A 14,226-nucleotide genomic window follows, 5' to 3' on the forward strand; every position below is an offset into this window, starting at 1 on the left:
AAAGAAATGATGCCAGTGAACTAGAGAGGAGGGATTAATAATAGAAAAATTAAGGAGAAAACTTGGCTGGTATGATGACCTCGTTCACTTTACATAGACGTTGGTTTTGATTTATTTTTACTTTTGTCAAAGTAGAGGGTGAGTGAAACCATCTCTGTCAACTCTTATAATGCATTCCGGCTACAGAAATTTTTCAGTTAAATTTGTGAAGACAAAACTATTAAGTGTACTTAAGAGAGGAAAGAAGTGGCACAGATTGTAAACCTTAGGAAATGTTGGCTTTTTATTATTCAGATACATGCAACCATGCAAGAAAGGCATATACAAGCCTTGAGTGTGTTCTGGTTGGCTCATGTGTAGATGTTTCTTTTTCTCGGTACTGCTTTCAAAGGTGGGAGCTTTCTCACTGTGAATCCTATCTTCTCATTCATGTCCATTGTTTTAGGAGTTACATTATCAAGAAGGCTACAACAACCCTGTATAATTCCCTAATGGGGTCTGGGAAGGGTAGTGTGTACGCAGACCTTACCCTACCCTGGGCCAGAGAGAGAGGCTGTTTCCAATAGATCCCCGGCTCCTTCCCTCCAAGAACTCCCCACCTTGCTTTTGGGGTGACTCGAACTCACAACATCTTGGTTGGAAGTGAAGGGTGCTGCCACTAAAGCAACCCACTCTTGTCTAACAATTCTTGGAGCAATGAGCCCAAAGCAAGGTGCAATATGCGATTAGCTAAGGGAAGGCCTACGCACATCTTTCTGCCAGCACCAAATGGTATAAACTCATAACATTGCCCTTTGAAATCAATTTTCGAACAGAGAAACCTCTCAGGCCGAAATGCCAAAGGGTCTTCCCAGAATTCTGGGTCTCTTCCAATTGCCCAGACATTGACAAAGACTTGAGTGTCTTCTGGTATGTCATATCCCATGAAACTCGTGTCTTTAATTGCTCTTTTTGGAACTAAGAAAGGAACAGGAGGATGCAAACGCAGCGTTTCCTTGACAACAGCTTGCATATAATGCAAGTTATCAATGTCACTCTCCTCAAACTTCTTGTTTCCTACACCCTCAGTAATCTCTGCTTTCGCTCTGGCCATAGATTCAGGATTGCACAGGAGCTCTGTTAATGCCCAGTCCGAACTGCTATTTGTTGTCTCTGAAGCAGCGATAAACATTTCCTGAGATTATCCTTGTCAGTGGGAGTTTGTTACAAAATAAATCAATATCTTAGAGCAAACAATAGAAGAAGGGGCAAGAAAGCTTATATGAATATGTTAATCTCATGTTCTGATGCTCTTTCATGCGTTCATTGACAAATGTGGAAGCAACTTCAATTGCCTTTCCCATGTCATGTTCTGCCTTTTGCCATAAACCTTGTATATCAAGCCATTTAAGACATGGAAATAAATCTGAAATATTTGGACGGCCACTCCACTTAATTAGTCGTGTCAAGGCTGTGAAGAAATCTCAGGCCCTTTTACACTCTGGATCTATTAAATCGCGAGACAACATCAGGTTCCCGACCATGCTAAATGATGCAAGATAGATGAAACGTGCTACCTCAATCTCATTTTTTTCCATATAGTATGCTTCCTTGTCAATCCATTGAAGCATATCATCAATGCATTTCTTCCTGAGATGCACTGTTTCATTGATTCTTTTGTTATGCCTTATAAAAAAGACAAAGCGGTCGCTGCAAAAATAATCCGGTTCAAGAGTCCGGAGTCGAATCCCACAGGGAACTAACCTATTTGCTACAACTTTTAGTTTCGCTAATGATAAGCTCAGACAATTTCCAGAGTTCAAGATTTTATTTGATAATTAACAGAAATTATTTAACTAAGGAAAAATAAGATTAAAAACTGTCAATAAGCAAGAATGAAGTTGGATTCAAGGGTAAAAGAATCTAGGGTTATTGATTTCCCCAATTGTCAGATTAATTCCTGACACGTTAGCTATAATCACGTCGTAACACTCTATAAAGATGATGAGTTCTTGTTTACCGTACTTATCTCTCGATCAATTACGATAATTTACTAGAAGCATTCTCTCGAACTACTCTAGTTGATAATTTGTACAACTCATAAATATCACACCAAAGCTTCGTTATCTCTAATCCCACTTTTAAATTCAAGTAATTAATCTCTTAACTTACTCGAAAGTGGCGTTGTTCAACAACAATCTAATCAAGTGTTCTTTCTCAAGCAATACTAGACAACTAGACACAATTAATCAAGGGCCCTTTCAATTAATCACAAGAAATACATAGTTGAACAATTATAGAGTAAAAACGGCTCAATTATATCAAAACGTAATCAAGACTTCATCCAACAATTAATTCCATCAACCCTAGATAACGGGTTTAGCTACTCATACTACTATGCAATATTACAATATAAAAAGTCACAATCAACAATGGAATTAAGAAGATGAAGATGAAAAACTCGTAGGAAAATTCTCCGTCTTGCTCTCTTTTTGTTCTTGCCTCCAAAGTTCTTCTAAAACAGAGATATCCTCTTTTTGGGCGAGCTAGGCTTCATATAGGCCAAGGTTAGTCGCCATTCAAATTACCAAATTAGCCTTGGACGATTTTTCTCGGAAGCACGTGCGCGACCGCGTACTTTGGCCAGTTTCTGCCTGACATGCGCGGCCGCACATAGACCGCGCACTTGGAGGATTTTCTTCAGCATTTTTCTTTCTTTTTTTAAAGCGCGCTAACCTCCAATTGGCCTTCAATGCTCCATATTAGCTCCAAAACACTTTTTAACGTCCTCATAACCCAGACTTGCTACTGTAAAGCATAAAGTTCTTAATTAGAGCAATTTGTTATCATTTAACATTCAAATGTCAATAAAGTGCAGCTAAGTTAGAGTGCAAATAGTAGCTAAACTACATACTTATCGCCTATTATCAATACCCCACACTTAAACCATTGCTCGTCCCCGAGCAATCAAACCACATTGTACAGAGGCCTAACTTCACTAAGCTACTTCCCTAATTCATCACACCAAGAATATTTCATATGATTGAGCACAGTGGTGTAACATCTTCACCTCAAGAGTTGACTCTCATGCACCATTCAATATTCCTAACTTACTCACTTAATCTAACGCAGAGGTCAAGAATTACCTTTCCTTCATGAATCAAGTACCTGCTCACAACAATAGAGACTCATTCCACAATCAATAAAATTCACGCACAATGAGGGACTTCAAAATAGACAGAATTCATTCACCCTCAGAAACGATATTCTTGTGCCACAAAAGATGCTCCATAGGCTTGCCCGTAGTGTATTACTCTACTAATCGAGCTCATTCAGTCTAGGATCAAGTAGGACTTTATTTGGTTGTAATGCAGGCTGCGGGTCGGGTAGGATATATTTGGATATAAGGGTGACTACACCTCCCTAAGTACTTTAATACATATACTTTAACATTCAAGTCCATACTTATGTCAAACCAACACTCCACCTTCACATCAACGTATATTACCCCATACTTCTTTAAGAACAATTACATCAAGAGTCACCATTTATCAAGGAATATTATTTTTTTTAATTTTTTTTTACAGCAATACAACTATTTCTTTTCTTTTCTTTCTTTTTCAATTCAAATGGCTCGTACTTTTTCAAAACAGTGCACCTTTCTCCTTATCTCATTAGTTTCACTCAAAAGCCAAACCAACTACCCCACACTTTAACTTTTACACAGTTCATAATAATTCAAGTGCTCATGAGAGGTGAACAACTTCAAATAGATGGTTAATTCAAACAAATGGGTAAGGCTTGTAATGTGGTTGCCAAAGAAACAGGATTACATGCTCAAAGGGGTTAACTACGATACATAACAATTAGGCGAGTAAACTATATATATCTGGCTCAACAAAGAAACGCCTATGTCACTTCCAAGACTGAACAACGCTACTATTTCAAAGAAACGCCTATATCACTTTCAAGACAGAACATGACTACTATTTCGCTTTGCAAATACACGGGGCAAGTTCTAGGAATCAAATGCAGTGCACAGAATACATCAAGCCTCACACACACATGGAACAAGAGTCACTCCAGATTGGATCATAAAAACACTCTAGTCAGGGTACTTCAGCCAAGTTTAGAACATACAATTTAAGGCACTCTTACAAGAATCAACAATTGACCCTAAGCGTCACACTAAAGTACCCGCTATATTCAAGGCATAATGAAGTTAAGAGATCCTATTTCCAATTCAGCCCAAGGGTTGCTAACTAAAAAAAAGAATTAAAAAAAACTAACTACACCCGATTCAAACGAAACCCTTGGAAAAGAACCGTGGCCCAAAGAAAAACCAAGGGGGAATTGATACACTCCTAACAAAAGAAAATCTTTTTATATTTTTTTTTCTTCTACTTGAATCCCTCAAGAAACGTGTCGAATGATATCCATCATCGGGACAAATTGATTTTTTTATATGTTAACTAACTAAACTATACTACTCTACATAACTTTATACATACAAAATATCCCCCACCCCACACTTAAAATGGTGACATGTCCCCATGCCACACAAATAAAAAATAAATGCGAGGTAAAGGAAACTTCCCTGGTACATCAATCCTGATCGGAGACAGTGCCGGGGTCGAGATGGCACGCTCTCCCTAGCGTATGCAGCCAAGCCATGATTTTCTTCTCAGATTTTGCATTTTGGGTGACCAGTGCATCAACTCGAGTTCCCAAATCCGTGACAGAAGTGCGTAACCCTGCCATTTCATGTTCCATGCATGTCATCCGCGTATTCCTTCTAACCACAAATGTTCCCTCGGCCTCAACCTGCCCTTCATCTCCCTCCTCTAGTGCATCAGACTCATCACTATTAGCTCTGCCAGGTACCACATGATTATTTCCAATGGTCACTTTATCTGGCCAGAACTTTGAATCTTTTAAGCTTCCGCCCCGGCGTGACCCACACTATGTCTTTGTTTGGCACACAGATTGTTCTGAAATACAGATTCCAGGAGGTTGGTTCTCACCTATACATATCATAATAGTCCTCCTCCCCACCAAATATTGGCAGCCGATACGCCCTCCTAAGGGCGTCTATCAACGCATCAACACTCTTTTGTCGCACAGAGCATGTATAGTCTTCATGTTTAGGGATGTTCGCGTAGAACTCCCGTACAACCATCAAGTTGGCCTCCTCAGGTTCTTCAAAGATAAAACCAGCCTGCACCAAACCAACTCCTGATACATATTGGGGCAAACAACCTGGATGGACCCTCTATCAATACCCCGTTCCGGTATGGGCTTCTTAGGAGCCTTCTGACTAAAACGTTCTTGGGCTGAGCTTGATACAAACCTTGTGCTATCAAACTGAGGTGCATTGGTCGAGGCCCGTGCCCGGGACGAGCCTGCATGACCACTAGAAGAGGCACCAGCGGTTCGTCTTTTGTTTGAGGGTGTCATAGTACCTACAAAACAAATACCACTATCAGTACAAGGCGGGATGTGTAAACCAATAGCGGTTACTAAGACTTCACCCGCATAATTGGTCACAAATTACATTCACGAACTCACTGTGGCATTTAAACAAACACTTGATGCGCAACTTCACCCCAAATTCCCCCAAACACCCAATTATACCTCAATTCCACCACAATCTTAACAATGTCTAATCCAACCCAACAAAATGAAATTCCACTATCCTCACATACCAACAAGTATACTTAGTAATACAAAGCAAATAAAGGAACAATAATAACTTCTACTACCATACAATTAAAAGAGAAGAAAAAAAGAAAAAATTGGAAAAACTAAAAAGAAATAAAAACTGAATGAAAAGGAAAATAGAAGCCACGACACTTACCTGAAGAAGCTTGTGAGGAATAGAGATTGGGGAGTGATTGAGTGGGGAAGAGGAGGAAAGGGAGATAGGTTTTTTTGCTTTTGAAATTGGGGAGAAAGGAGAGTTTTGGGAGTGTGTTTGTTGTGAGAGAGGAGGGTTTGTTTTGTTGTTATTCAGATTTGTGGGGAGTAAGGGGAGGGTGGTCGGTTATTAGTAAGTAAATAATAATAATAATAAGAAAATTAACTAATGAAATAACCTAAAAATGGTGCCCAGTGCGCGGCCGCGCACATGGGGCAGTGGAAGTCAAAAATTGCTGTCAGTGCGCGGTCGCGCATGTGCAACAGTAGGGGTCCGAAAGTGCGCGGCCTGTGCGCGGCCGCACACGTTTGTACTTCGAAGTTTCTCCTTTTTAGCCACGTTTTACCTATATCCGGATGGATTTACTCACCTCGAGTCCTTCCGTCACTGACAATTTCATCCCTACACATTAATAGACCTATCAATACTTTCATCGGGAAAAATAAGAACAAAGAAAAAAATATCGGGTTGCCTTCCAAGAAGCGCCTGATTTAACGCCGCGGCACGACGAATTACAACAAAATCATGGGTTGCCTCCTAGGAAGAGCCTGATTTAATGTCGCGGCACAACGCAGGCTTTCATGATTGCACTTCACTCACATATTGAGGCTCTTCCAAATATATCACAACTTTCTCCCTTTTTTATTCAACCATTCCAAGGTAATGTTTCAACCTTTGTCCATTCACTTTAAACCTATTCGTTCCATCTTCAGACTCAATTTCTACTGCTCCACTTGAGAACACTTGCACAACTCTAAATGGTCCTGACCATCTAGATTTCAGCTTACCCGAAAATAATCTTAATCTCGAGTTGTATAACAACACTAGATCTCTGGGTTTGAAGTTCCGATTTAGAATGTGCTTATCATGCATCATCTTCATCCCTTCTTTGTACAATCTTGCATTCTCGAATGCATGGAACCGGAATTCCTCGAGTTTATGTAGCTCTATGACTCTACTTGTGCCTGCGGTTTCCATATCCAGGTTCAACTGCCGCAGTGCCCATAAGGCTTTATGCTCAAGCTCCATTGGAAGATGTCATGTTTTTCAAACACCAACTTGTATGGAGACATACCAATTGGAGTTTTAAATGTTGTGTGGTACGCCCATAATGCATCATCCAACTTCTTTGCCCAATCAGTCCTTGTCGCATTCACTGTTTTGGTCAGGACACTTTTGATTTCCCTATTGGACACTTTCACTTGCCGCTCATTTGTGGGTGGTAAGGTGTGGCAACCTTATGGAGAACTCCATACTTTTCTAATAGCCTTGCGAATGCTTTATTGCAAAAATTGGTTCCACCATCACTAATTATAGCTTTCAGAGTGCCAAAACATGTGAAAATATTTTTCTTTAGAAAACATGTCACTCATTTGGCATCATTTGTTAGAAGGGACACAACTTCAACCCATTTGGAGACGTAGTCAATTGCTACCAATATGTACTTGTTAGGTTACGAGCTGACAAATGGTCCCATAAAATCAATCCCCCACATGTCAGATACTTCCACCTCTTGAATTGTAGTCATCGGCATCTCGTGACAACGAGATATATTGCATGTCCTTTGGCACTCATCATAACTTTTCACCCAAGCATGGGCATCCTTGAATAATTTCAGCCAATACAAACCCGACTCTAACACCTTCGCCGCTGTCCGAATTCCTCCAAAGTGCCCACCATATGGTAAAGCATGGCAAGCCTGTAAAATAGAATATTGATCTTTCTCGGGGATACACCTCCGGATCATGTTGTCTACATATATTTTAAAGAGTAAAGGTTCATCCCAGTAATAAGACCGACAATCACGAAAGAACTTTTTCTTTTGAATCAAAGAGAGTTCATAAGGTACAATACCGCTTGCCAAATAATTAGCAATATCAGCATACCATGGCGTCTCTTCCATTGCCAGTCCTAGTAATTGTTCGTCCGATAATGTCTCAGTTATATCTTCAACCTCTACTTTCTTTTCAGCTCCCTCCAACCTTTAAAGGTGGTCTGCCACTTGGTTATATGTCCCATTCCAATCGCGGATCTCCAAACCAAATTCTTGTAGCAAAAGAACCCAACGGATCAAGCGTGGCTTTGACTCCTTTTTTGTTATCAAGTACCTAAGTGTTGCATGGTCAGTATAAACAATCACTTTTGAACTAATCAAAGAAGACATGAATTTGTCGAAGGCAAACACCACAGCCAACATCTCTTTCCCAGTCACGGTATAATTGAGTTGTGCACCGCTTAGCGTTCTGCTTGCATAGTAAATTGGGTACACCAGTTTGTCCTTTCGCTGCCCCAGGACTGCTCCTATAGCATAGTCACTCGCGTCTCTCATGAGCTCGAATGGTTGCTCCCAGTTAGGTGCAACAATGATTGATACAGTCACCAGTCTCTTCTTCAGCTCCTCAAATGCCAACCTGCAATCATCAAAGAACACAAAAGGATGATCCTTTTCAAGGAGTTTACGTAAGGGGTTAGCAATATTTAGAGAAATATTTTATGAATCGCCTGTAAAACCCAACGTGCCCAAGGAAACTTCTCACTACCTTGACCGAAGTGGGTGGTGGAAACTTCTAAATCATTTCAACCTTAGCATGGTCGACCTCAATGCCTTTACTGGACACTCGATGCCCCAATACTATACCTTCTTGTACCATAAAATGGCACTTCTCCCAGTTCAGCATTAAATTGTGAATACAGTCTTCAAATGAATCCCCCACCACTGAGAAACCATCCATATAGACTTTCATAATATCCTCCACCATATTAGTGAAAATGGCTAACATACACCTCTAAAATGTAGCCGGTGCATTGCACAGGCCAAACGACATTCTCCGAAAGGCAAAGATGCCATACGGACAAGTAAAAGATGTTTTCTCACTATCTTCAGGGGCTATTAAGATCTGATTATACCCCGAATATCCATCCAAAAAGCAGAAGTGAGATCGCCCAGCCAACCTATCCAACATTTGGTCAATGAATGGCAAGGGGAAATGGTCTTTCCGGGTGGCTATGTTCAATTTTCTATAATCCATGAAAATTTGCCAACCCATGACTATACGAGTCGATATCAACTCGTTATTCTCATTTTGCACGACCGCCATTCCACCCTTCTTTGGCACACACTGAACTACATTGAACCAGTTGCTATCAGAGATGGGGAAGATGATACATGCATCTAACCATTTGATCACTTCTTTCTGTACCACTTCCTTCATGTTCGGGTTCAACCTTCTTTGATGTTCTCTGGAAGGATTTTACCCTTCTTCCAAGAGAATGTTGTGCATGCAAAAGGCCGGGCTGATACCCTTTACATTTGCCATGGTCCAACCAATAGCAGTCTTACATTCCTGTAACACCTGTAGGAGTTGTTCTACCTAAACAGCTAACAAACCGGATGAAATAATAACAAGAAAAGTAGAGTTAGGCCCTAAGAAGGCTTACCTGAGGTGAGCTGGAAGCGGTTTCAGGTCCAACTGTGGTGGCTCCTCTATTGATGGCTTCGCAGGTGGTGTTGCCCTTTCTTCTAAGTATAGTGGCTCGAACTGGGGTTCCCTTTTCCAGAACCCTTGACCTTCGAGATCCATGACCCATTCTGTCAACTCTTCACCATCCACATCTTCCAAATTCATCAAGCAAGCTTCTAACGGATCTCTGACATTAAGGGTTTCATCCTCCTCTTATAGTATTACATCAACCGCCTCCACTAGTGAACAATTTGTAAATTCGCTGGGCCTCCTCATAGATTGTTGAACATTGAATATTATTTCCTCATTATTCAACCTCATTTTTAACTCTCCAGTCTCACAGTCGATCATTGCTCTCCTAGTGGCTAAGAACGGCCTCCCCAAAATTATTGGTATTTCTTCGTCAACTTGGCAGTCAAGAATAACGAAGTCGGCAGGAAATACAAACTTCCCCACTTGGACGAGCACATCATCCAGAATTCCTGTCGGCTATTTGACTGTGCGGTCAGCCAGTTGCAACAACATTAAGGTAGGTCTAGCTCTGTCAATGCCTAATTTTGTGTAGATTGCCAAAGGCATCAAGTTGATACCGGCGCCTAAGTCACACAATGCTTTAGCAAAAGCATAACTTCCAATTGTACATGGGATAGTGAAACTACCGGGATTAGATAATTTTTGAGCCATATGCCTTGTCACTACTGCGCTGCAAGTTTGAGTTAGAGTTACGGTAGACAGGTCCTGGATGTCAAATTTTCGAGACATCAGATCCTACATCATTTTTGCATAGCCTGGCATTTCCCTCAAAGCATCCATCAGTGGAATATTCAACTGAATTTGTCTAAGTATTTCCATGAATTTCCTGTATTTATCATCTTTCTTTTGTTTTGCCAACCTTTGAGGGAATGGCTGCAGGAGTTAGCTTCTGCCCACTGCTTGGTGTCTTTTCTTTATTAGGAGCCTTTTCCACCACCTGTTCTGGGAGTTGTTCAAATTCCTTCTCTTTGCCTTTGTTTACTTATGCTTGTTCAATTACAACTTATGTGAGCTCCGTTGACTCGTCGGTCTCTAATGTCACTGGAGTACTTGGCACTGAGTCTCTCCTAATTGAAAAACTTCTTGCTCTCTGTCTAAATCCCTTCCATTCCTGAGACTCACTGCTATTAGCTGATTTGGATTCTACTCCTTTGGATTGTTGTTTGTGTCTGCATGCAACATTCCTTGTGGGCGATTGTTCAATGCTATAGATAACTGGCCTAATTGAGTTTCAATTCCTTTAATAGCCGAATCATGTGGGGCTAACTTTTCTTACATCTTTCCATTTGTCCCTATGAGTTGTTGCAGCATGCCCTTGATTTCTATCATATTACTGTCCTATTGTTGATGAGGCGGTTGGTAAGCCAACTGTTGTTGGTGCTTCTGATTGTAGCCCTGCTGCCTTTGATAAGACACGACTTGGCCTTGTGGTCATGCTCCCCCTAGAATGGTATTGTATTGTTGCTTGGTTGGTCTGTACTGTTAATTATGTTGGCCCCAATTCTGACCACCTTGCCTCTGTCCCCCATAGTTGGCTACATAATTCATATCTTCTTGATAGTGCTGGTTGTCACCTTCCGCATTCCACGAGCACACATATGGTTGATTAATGCATGGTGTACATAAACCCCTATTAGTTGCGTCAACTATGTGAACCTGCTGCTTCTGGCCTGATTCATCAATATTCTTGGTGAGGATACTCATTTGTGTCATTAGAGTGGCCATATTCTCAGCTATGGAATTGTTGGGTCCAAAGCCACTGAGTGAACTACCGGAGTAATCGTAGAGGCTCTTGTCATCCATCCTGAGTTTTGGGCCATCTTATCAAGTAGGATCTTGCATTCTCCGAATGTTTTACTCAAAAATGCTCCACCAGCTGAAGCATCAACATTGGCCTTTAAGCCGTCATCCAGTCCTATGTAGAATCTCTCCCCCAACATCTGATCCGGAATGCCATGATGTGGACACTTGACCAGCATACCCTTGAACCTATCCCACGTTTCTTGTAGTGATTCTGTTGGTTTCTGCCTGTAGCTCAATATATCATCAATCTATTGCGCAATTTTATTGGGTGGGTAGAATTTGTTCAAACATTTCTTGACTAATTCCTTCCAAGTAGTGATGGAGTTTATGGGGAGTGAATTAAGCCAAGTATGAGCTTCTCCTGTCACCGAAAATTGGAACAATAAAGACTTTATTGCGTCCGGTGTCACGTTAGGTTGCCTTTGCATGACAAATATAGACAGGAAATTCTTCAGATGTTGCTGAGGATCTTCAATTTGTGACCCTGAGAACAGTCCCTTATTCTGCAACAAATGTAGCAGGTTGTTTGTGATTTGAAATGATTTCACTTGTATTTGAGGAACTGCAATTGCAGTTGCCAGATTATCGGCGGTGGGTTGTGCCCAATCATATAATACTGCTTCTGGTACAAGAGGCACCACACCCTGATTGTTTGGTTCATTCGCATTGTTTCTGTTGTTGATTGGATTTCTATTTCGTCATCCATGTCTGGTTCGATTTGTTCTGTCAAGTTTTGTTGTTGTTTGCTTTTCTTCTTTGCATGGTTTAGCGCCTTGAAAACTTTCTCTGGATCTGATAACACTTCGAGTAGCTCACCAGTTCTTGATAAGTTCCTATGCATGCACCTATAACACCCAAGACTACAAACGTTAGAATTTCAATGGAAATATTTTTAACACCACAGAAAATTGATCTAAACTAAAAATCCTAGCAATTCTTCCAAGCTGTAATAAATAATACTGTTAGTTCCCCGGCAACAACTCCTAAATTTGATCACGCCCAACTATGCCTTATAAAAAGGACTAAGCGGTCGTTGCAAAAATAATTCGGTCCAAGAGTCCGGAGTCGAATCCCAAAGGGAACTAACCTATTTGATACAACTTTTAGTATCGCTAATGATAAGCTCAGACAATTTTCAGAGTTCAAGAATTTATTTGATAATTAACAAAAATTATTTAACTAAGGAAAAATGATAATAAAAACTATCAATAAGCAAGAATGAAGTTGAATTCAAGGGTAAAAGAATCTAGGATTATTGATTTCCCCAATTGTCAGATTAATTCCTGACACGTTAGCTATAATCTCGTCGTAACACTCTATAAAGATAATGAGTTCTTGCTTACCGTACTTATCTCTCGATCAATTACGATAATTTACTAGAAGCATTCTCTCGAACTACTCTAGTTGACAATTTGTACAACTCATAAATATCACACCAAAGCTTTGTTATCTCTAATCCCGCTTTTAAATTCAAGTAATTAATCTCTTAACTTACTCGAAAGTGGCATTGTTCAACAACAATCTAATCAAGTATTATTTCTCAAACAACACTAGACAACTTGACACGATTAATCAAAGGCGCTTTCAATTAATCACAAGAAACACATAGTCGAACAATTATAGAGTAAAAACGGCTCAATTATATCAAAATGTAATCAAGACTTCATTCAACAATTAGTTCCATCAACCCTAGATAACAGATTTAGCTACTCATACTACTGGAAAACAAATCACTAAATATAAAAGTCATAACCAATAATAGAATTAAGAAGATGAAGATGAAAAACTCGTAGGTGAATTCTCCGTCTTGCTCTCTTTTTGTTCTTGCCTCCAAAGTTGTTCTAAAAACAGAGATACCCTCTTTTTGGGTGAGCTGGGCTTTATATAGGTCAAGGTTAGTCACCTCTCAAATTACAAAATTTTCCTTGGACGATTTTTCTCGGAAGCACGTGCGCAGCCACCCATAGACCGCGCACCTGGAGGATTTTCTGCAACATTTTTCTATCTTCTTTTTAAGTGCGCTAACCTCCAATTGGCCTTCAATGCTCCATATTAGCTCCAAAACACTCTTTAACGCCCTCGTAACCCGGACTTGCTACTGCAAAGCATAAAGTTCTTAATTAGAGTAATTTGTTATCATTTAACATTTAAATATCAATAAAGTGCAGCTAAATTAAAGTGCAAATAGTAGTTAAACTACATACTTATCGCCTATTATCAGTGAACATTTGCATAGTGCATATCCGCCTTAGCACACGCCAATAGGTTCCATATGGGGCTAAAGCCAAGGAACCACTGTTGTAATTATGTACCACCACCGTATCAGTAATTTTGCGATCTGCAAAGGAAATATCATGGTTCTTGACGAACTCAGCAGCCACCTTCGCGGACAAAATTGCCATGGTTTTGACGGATATAATCTTGAACCAAACGACAGGACTATATCTCTGTTTCAAACCTGCAATTGTTTGGTGTGGCACAACTCCAAGATCAAGCAGGTTGCCAAAAATTGGCCATCCAGGAGGTCCTGGAGGAAGCCGGTGTGAATGAGACTTTTTTCGGGGTAAAACAAGGATGAAAGCTGGTATTAAGAGGATGGAAGACCAAGTAAGATAGTACCAATCCCACCCCATTTTCTATACTATGTATATATTGTGTTCCATTGTTGATTCTTAGTGCGAGATTCCAAGTGCAGCTCACTGAATATGCCAATTGCTAGATGATTTTTTATAGCATTAGAAAGGAGAAAATAATTGGTACCTCATTACTAGCCTTTAATGATTCTTATCTTACTGGACTATATTTATTTTGCGACAAAGGGGAAACTATACCATGTACTATGAGAAAATATTTAAATATATCCCTCGTTATACTTTGAGTCCAAATATACCTTTGTCATTATACTATTAGTTCAAATATACTCTTCTTCCGTTAAATTTTTCCATTGTGGACATCCAATCTTACGTGACACTGACATTTGATGAGGTGGATGCCATGTCGCATGCCACCTCAGCGCCCCTAACCTATTTTGCC

General features: G+C 40.2%; 1 pseudogene; it reads right to left on the reverse strand.

Moving 5' to 3' along the window:
• Window positions 1–350: 350 nt before the first annotated feature.
• LOC107831814 (cytochrome P450 76A2-like) lies at window positions 351–13,826 on the reverse strand (annotated as a pseudogene).
• Window positions 13,827–14,226: the final 400 nt, after the last annotated feature.

Source organism: Nicotiana tabacum, chromosome 24 (genome assembly GCF_000715075.1).
Source record: "Nicotiana tabacum cultivar K326 chromosome 24, ASM71507v2, whole genome shotgun sequence".
NCBI lineage: Eukaryota > Viridiplantae > Streptophyta > Magnoliopsida > Solanales > Solanaceae > Nicotiana > Nicotiana tabacum.